At 36.0% G+C, this 7,156-nt stretch overlaps 1 non-coding gene across 1 annotated transcript; it reads left to right on the forward strand.

Moving 5' to 3' along the window:
• Positions 1-500: 500 nt before the first annotated feature.
• On the forward strand, positions 501-590 carry LOC121775640. The gene has a single exon (XR_006045185.1). It is a non-coding gene; the product is annotated as a small nucleolar RNA U31b (small nucleolar RNA).
• The last annotated feature ends 6,566 nt before the right edge of the window (positions 591-7,156 follow it).

Raw genomic sequence — 7,156 nt, forward strand, 5'->3', positions numbered from 1 at the left:
ATCTAAAAACCACTTGACAAAGTAACAACATCACTCTAAGCATGTTTTAACTTCACTGATATGAAGAAAATAGATCACTATACGCATATATCACAGAAACATCACTTAACCGTGGAACACATCACTCTAAGCATGTTTTTACTTCACTTATGTGAACAAAACAGATCACTATACGCATATATCACAGAAACATCACTTAACCGTGGAACACATCACTCTAAGCATGTTTTTACTTCAATGATGTGAACAAAATAGATCACTATACGCATATATCACAAAAACATCACTTAACCGTGGAAAACATCACTGTAAGCATGTTTTTACTTCACTGATATGAAGAAAATAGATCACTATACGCATATATCACAGAAACATCACTTAACCGTGGAACACATCACAGTAACAGAGCTCCGTTTTACCTTTCACTTAACTGGTTTTTCTTCTTAATTTATCGATTTTGATTCTCAAATTTTCAATTTTATTTGAATTGTTTCGCTTTTGAATATGATGAATCGTAATTGTCGCCCCAGGCTTAATTTGCATCTAAAAATTAGATGCAACGTGGTGATTGACACTTCAAATTCTGATTCCAAATCCACTCCCAATTTTTCAATGTTTTTCCGATCCGTGATTGATTCTGCAGATTTCGATCGATGTGATGATTTATTTCGATCTCATTCTGCAAAATATGATCGGAACGCCGGCCACAACTCCGTCGCTGCCTCCGGCGCCGATCATGACGGCTGCGATCAGCATCCCAGGGATCGTTCATTCTGCTCCTAGGTTTCCATTGAGAGAAGAGAGTAGAGAAGAAGAAGCGTAGTGGGTTATGGAGAAACGATGCATTTTTCAAAATGAGTGTAATTGATTTTAGCCCTAAATTTTGTAAACGACTATTTTGCCCCCGCCTTATTATAGTGAACCAATTCAGCCCTTAATTTTCTGAGATTTATTCTCTAGTTATATACTAAAGGGATGCTTGACCTATATCACTAATATATATATATATATATATATATATATATATATATATATTAGTTATATATATATATATATATAGGGGAGCGTTATTCTCCTTTTCACATCTTAGATCCTTTTTCCTTCTTAATATTACGCATTAGATCTAAGGCATCAACGGATCAGATTGATTCTATAAAACTGGTTCCGTGTTGCATTATAGAAGGTGGTTGTATGCATTACAGGGTTATTATTGACATTTGACGGAAAAGTAACTGCCACATTTTGGTATCTGCGAATAATGCACCACATGGTCACGAGTAATGCATATAATTGACTATATAATGCACAATATGTGAACTGCAATGCATACGAATAAGATGTACCATGTTATGATGTTTGGACACACGTTTCTTGTTTCCCCTAATGGTTTAATAAGCTTAGGGGCTAGGGTATAGTACGTAGACACGTATGTAATCTTCACATGGTAACGAGTAATGGATATAATTGACTATATAATGCACAATTTGTGAACTGCAATGCATACGAACAAGATGTGCTGTGTTATGATGTTTGACACACGTTTCTTGTTTCCCCTAAGGGTTTAATAAGCTTAGGGGCTATGGTATAGTACGTACGCATTAATAACAAATTATAAAACGATACGAATAATTCACCAAATTGTCACGAGTAATGGATGTTATTAACTATATAATGCACAATATGTGAACTGCAATGCATACGAATAAGATGTACCATGTTATGATGTTTGACACACGTTTCTTATTTCCCCTAAGGGTTTAATAAGCTTAGGGGCTAGGGTATAATACGTAGACATTACTAACAAATTGTTGTTATTGGAATATACGTATGTGCATTATTTGGTTTAGGTAGTGCATTATGTAGCTGTTAATTGTCATTATCTCAGTATATTATGCATTATTAGAGGTATTGTGTATATGGGTTAATCAACGGATTGAAGATTACATACGTGCATTTAGTAATGTCTACGTACTATACCCTAGCCCCTAAGCTTATTAAACCCTTAGGGGAAATAAGAAACGTGTGTCAAACATCATAACATGGTACATCTTATTCGTATGCATTGCAGTTCACATATTGTGCATTATATAGTTAATAACATCCATTACTCGTGACAATTTGGTGAATTATTCGTATCGTTTTATAATTTGTTATTAATGCGTACGTACTATAACCTAGCCCCTAAGCTTATTAAACCCTTAGGGGAAACAAGAAACGTGTGTCAAACATCATAACACATCACATCTTGTTCGTATGCATTGCAGTTCACAAATTGTGCATTATATAGTCAAATATATCCATTACTCGTTACCATGTGAAGATTACATACATATCTACGTACTATACCCTAGCCCCTAAGCTTATTAAACCCTTAGGGGAAACAAGAAACGTGTGTCAAACATCATAACACAACACATCTTGTTCGTATGCATTGCAGTTCACATATTGTGCATTATATAGGCAATTATATGCATTACTCGTGACCATGTGGTGCATTATTCGTAGCAGTTTCCATCCATTATTAGATTACTATTGTACCCTCATAATGCACAAAATAGGACAAATAATGCAACACGGGATTAATTACCCAATGTTGATCTTGACCGTCCATTTCTCTAATCTAATGGCTGATATTAAGAAGGAAAAAGGAAGAAATATAGGAAAAGGAAATGAATATATCCCTATATATATATATATATATATAGATGTGTGATCAAATACTAACTTTTTATAGTAATAGTTAATAACTAAATATCAACACAAAGACATAAATTTATCAATCTTTCTTGTGTTGATAAATTATGTCTTTGTGTTGATATTTAAATTTACATGTTGTATTGATATAATTATGTCTTTGTGTTGATAATTTTAATACACAGTATTGAAAGTTATTACTGTAAATTAGTTAGCACACTAACGCAACCATATATATTTATATATATATAGTAGTGATCTAGGGCAAGAGCCCCTTAAACCTATAACTAGAGAACAAATCACATCCACAAGATCAAGAAAATCAATGGCTATTATTAATATATGTAATTTTCGAATTTAAGGAGAAATTAGTTCCCTCAATTACAATTTTACTCCATAATAACAAGGTGGGGGTATAATGGTCATTGCATAGCCAAAAATAGGTTACGTCGGCAAATTGAATTCATCTCCTCTTCTCCTCTTCTCCATCTTCATCGCCGCCTTGTACCCGCCGTCGTCGCAACGGCGGCAGGAGATTCAACCTCGCCGCGCGATTCAACCTTCTCTTCTCTCTTCTGCAAAATTCGCACGATTCAACCTTCTCGTCGCTGTTGGCGTCGCCGTCACGTTCTGCAGGAATCGGACGCTGAATTGGAGGAAAAAGGCGTCACTGATGGTGGAATTGGATGCTAGAGATGAGCGAATCCAGGTTCTAGAAAGGATTGTGGAGAAATTAGAATCAGAAGATTTGGCGGAGGAGGAAATGCAGAGGTGCTTTAATGAGAAGGAGATGGTAATTAGGGAGATCGGCGGTGGAAGGAGGAGGTGGATGGTCACAGCCATTGCCACTGCTGCTGCTGTCATATTCTACTTCCATGCTCACAAAAATTATTGATTTTTGTTGATTAGAGTTTCAGTTTTGGATAATTGTTGCTAAATAATGTACTTAATTTGCTTCAATTTTGTGTTTGCTGCAGTGGGATTTATTTTTGATCACTACTATTATGAGAATTTGATTTCTTGAATCTTGATGGTGCTTGAGTTTGGAATTAGATCACTTCATATTTATGTGTTGTTCTTTGTGTTTTGTAAACAAGAGTGAAATAAAATCAGAATAAGAGTGATGTGTTTTGTAAACAAGAGTGAAGTAAAATCAGAATAAGAGTGATGTGTTTTGTAAATACGAGTGAAGTAAAATCAGAATAAGAGTGATGTGTTTTGTAAACAAGAGTGAAGTAAAATCAGAATAAGAGTGATGTGTTTTGTAAACAATAGTGAAGTAAAATCAGAATAAGAGTGATGTGTTTTGTAAATAAGAGTGAAGTAAAATCAGAATAACAGTAATGTGTTTTGTAAACAAGAGTGAAGTAAAATCAGAATAAGAGTGATATGTTTTGTAAACAAGAGTGAAGTAATGTGTTTTGTAAACAAGAGTGAAGTAAAATCAGAATAAGAGTGATTGTTAATATTTAGCTATTTATATATTGAAAGCATCAAATGTTTAGTGAATCTCAAGTCTCCACTGACCAAAACCTACAGTCTTTCCCTCTCTCACTCTCTCTTCTTCACTCACCTATCCTCTCTCTGACTCACGTTTTCCGGCGGATAAACCGTCCAATCCGGCGATACAAAGCTCAATTTCTACAAAATATGATTCGAAGAAAATGACGAGTCGTCTTCGGCGCTCGATTTCGCCATGTCACTGTCGTCGTGCTCAGACTGCTTCTCCGATCTCCTCTGCGGCGAGGCCTCCAGTAGTATTATCTCCTCCGGTGGAGGATATTTCTCGCCAAAATACTCATCGAACTTCGATTCTCAGGCATCGGACGCCGCGGAGTACATCTCCGGGCTGTTGGAAAACGAGAGAGATCTAGCCGGAATCAGTAGCTGCCGCGCCGTCGATCAGCCGATCGATGCGTCGGTTAGAGCTCTTTCCTCCTCAGAAATTATCAATCAATCGGATCCACGATCACCACAGAAAAGAGCTGGGTGGAGTCAAGCTTGCCGTACTCGGAGGCGGCGCCGAGGAGGTAGGCAGAGGAGCTGGCGGCCTTGGCCTTGTCGCACTTGGCTGCATAAGTTCATTTAAATTTGATAATGTAATTTCCAAAAATACCCTTGGCCTATTTTGTATTATTAAAATAAATAATATTTGTTCCATTAAGATGTGTGGCTGAGATTTGTTCTCTAGTTATACACTTAAGATTAGTTATATCTTGATCACTACTATATATATATATATAAATATATATATTTTCGCGTTAAATTTCCATGTTCGTCCCGTATATATATATATTTTTTCGCGTCAAATTTCCATGACAATCTGATAGGGTCCTTGATCTAGCAAATCTCACCGAAAATCATGTCCAATATATCTTTTCTAATTTTATTTGATTTAACATATCTCTTATTTTAGTTACTTATCTTTAGTTATTTTCCATATCTTTTTTAATCTTTTATTTTAATTATCTTTTTTATTAGCAAGACGTGTATTAGGGTTTAGAATTCTATATAATACATGTGCGATGTGGTGAAATTATATTCATTCAGTGGCGGATCCAATTCAATACAAAAGGGTACAATTGTACCCCAAATTCCAATTTGATTAGTAGCGCAGTGGTGAAATTACACTTATTCGATGTGGAGAACACGCTTCGATTGCTAGCGGAAGCAATTTTGTCTTTTAATTTTGATCTTGATTTTTGAGCATTTGTTTAATCTGTAACGGATTATGCTTTTTAGCTATTATTAGCATTTATTTATCCTTTAATGGATTTGTTTTTGTAACTCTTTTAAGCATTTATTTTCCTATAAAGCATTATAATTACAATATTTAACTCTTTTAACTTTTCTATTTCTAATACATATAGTTTTTTTATTGATTACGTTTTTTAATTTTGTTCTAATACATTGAACTTTTTTTAATCATTTCTTAATGTTCTTTTCTTTCACTTCTTTGTACATTATTTTAATTTAATACAAAGTGTTATATTTTCAGTTCCTAATTCATTTAAAAAATTATATCCTTTTTATCATACATAAATTTCAGACGATTCGTTTTAGTTAGTGAAAGCTATCGAAATAATAATACTAAACCCAACTCATTTATTTCTATAATAAAATTTCTTAATTCTAAAATGACACTCCTACTATATATTATGATGATTAAAATGTATTAAAGAGAATATAAAAGATTGGTGGAAATTTTAAAAATCCAATTCACTATTTTTTCGTACCCCGAATCAAAAATCATGGATCCGCCATTGCTTTCCTTCGTGAACTGAAGTAGCCAAACATGCTAAACTAATAAATTAAACTAGGCCAACAAAATTGAGGCAAGAATCCCTAATTTGTAGGCATTGCTCTCCAGCTATGGCATAGTTGTTTAGTTGCCGACTTTCGCCAGTTTAAAATTTTAAATGGTAAAAGTCAATATATTATGATCTGTCATAACCTTTATAAATCGTTTTTGAATTAGTTTAAAAAACTTTCAATGTCTCATGCAAAATCTCTTATTCACGACAGCCTTCTTAGGAAATCCAAGAATTCAAGATTCATATTAACATATTTGCACACTTGCTAGCTAGGTCACGGTTGTTGATAGCAATGTTTTTTTGGTCGTGCTGAATTGGAACAATCGGCACATGTTAGGTTTCATTAGGGCTGTCAAATTGGATATCGGGTATTGGATACCCGATACCCGAACCCGAAAATATCGGGTAATTGGATACCCGATACCTGAAAAATCGGGTTTCGGGTCGGGATCGGGTATTGAGTTATTGGGATTTTCGGGTATCGGGTTACCCGATACCCGATCGGGTAATACCCGAATACCCGAAATACCCGAAATTAATAATGTTTAATTACCTTCCTCTCTTCCCCATCAGCAGCATTCTTATCTTCATCATCATTTTCACCTAAATCGTCAATAGCCCCCTGCTTCTCCTCCTCCGTTACCTTCCCCTCAAAGGTTCCTTCTTTCTCACTCTCCCCCCTCTCCACCGCCACCACATCCACACCAATTCTTCCACCACCCCCATCTTCGTACTGAACAACTACCTCCTCCTCTGCATACTCCTCATCCAAATCATAATCTCCCTCTTCCTCGTCCAATTCCTCCTCATAATCCGCCGCCCCACCTTCAGACTCCCCGTCCGACTCCGACTCAATCCTCCGCGGCGGATTCCCCCCTTGCTCCGCCTCTTCTTCGTCGTCGCTAGCCTCCCTCCGCCGCATCTTCAACGACAACTTCGCCTCCTCCGGATCGCTCTCGCACTCAATCTCCTCCGCTGCCATCGCCAGTTACAGAAAGAGTTCAACTTTCTTCGATACAGAAATAATGAACCTGTAGTTACTGCAAAACGTTGAGGGAGAGTTAAATTTCATCAATCAATGATTGATTTCGAGAGAGAAAAAGAAGCATTTTTTTGGAGCATTTTTTAAATCGGGTATTTCGGGTACC

The sequence above is a fragment of the Salvia splendens genome, chromosome 17 (genome assembly GCF_004379255.2).
Source record: "Salvia splendens isolate huo1 chromosome 17, SspV2, whole genome shotgun sequence".
NCBI lineage: Eukaryota > Viridiplantae > Streptophyta > Magnoliopsida > Lamiales > Lamiaceae > Salvia > Salvia splendens.